Raw genomic sequence first — 962 nt, forward strand, 5'->3', positions numbered from 1 at the left:
TCGTCGACGCGTGTACTGCTGTACGTCCGAATGAGAGGGTCCTGGATCCGAATGAGAGGGTGCTGTACTCGGGCCAGGCTCATCACCCAGAAGTACCTGATGCATCTGAGAAATAGCATCATATAGGTGCCCGGCACCTAGTGACGTAGCCTCTGAGGGACCCATCCGTACAATGTCGGTACTGATACCGAGTGCAGCTGCATTACGCCGCCGGTGCATGTCAGCATCATCATGACCTCCCCTAGCTCCAGAATGAGTACTCGAGCGCAGATGAGGAGGCTGAACTGCAACGTGCGTGATACGGAGATACCACTCCATGTATCCCGGTACGCTGTCTGATGGCCGGGTAACTGGGTGGCTCCTGCTCGCCTGGCTCAGCACGTGGTCCTCCCACCGCTCCCAAAGCTGATCCATATAGGAGTAATGTATCCGGTACGAGCCTGCTGTGGAACCTCTGTTGGCTCGCGTAGGGGCTAGTGGCGCTCGAGGGATGGTCTGAATACGACCAAACTGTCTAAGAACCCTTTCTGGATGATAGGGTTCTACGATATCAAGGCACTTGATGGAGCCACTAAAAAATGCGACGGGTATATATGGGCGATCTCCCCGAAGCCGATGATGGGGATCCCAAATAACCTGTAAAACAAAAGGTCCATTTCAGTTTAATACTATATCGCATATTAAAAGTACTGACAAACACAAGCAAATGGTAATATGATACGTACCTCATCGATGCTCAAAAGGTCCAATGACTCACGTAGAACCACTAAATGGTCCATCGTGGTACGGGATGGAGTACCGGGCATCCAGCGGTGCACGCGGGGACTGGCATCAGTATACTCGAGCGACGGGTGAGGACTGAGTGCTGGAAAATGCTCATAAATCCATGCCTGCAGAAGCGTCATATAACCACTGATCTGTCTCACTGATGACCTCGACGCAATCCCCAACTGCCGATACAA

The sequence above is a fragment of the Phoenix dactylifera genome, chromosome 1, assembly GCF_051530095.1.
Source record: "Phoenix dactylifera cultivar Ajwa chromosome 1, Ajwa_hap1_PhDact_Kaust_v1.1, whole genome shotgun sequence".
Classification (NCBI taxonomy): domain Eukaryota; kingdom Viridiplantae; phylum Streptophyta; class Magnoliopsida; order Arecales; family Arecaceae; genus Phoenix; species Phoenix dactylifera.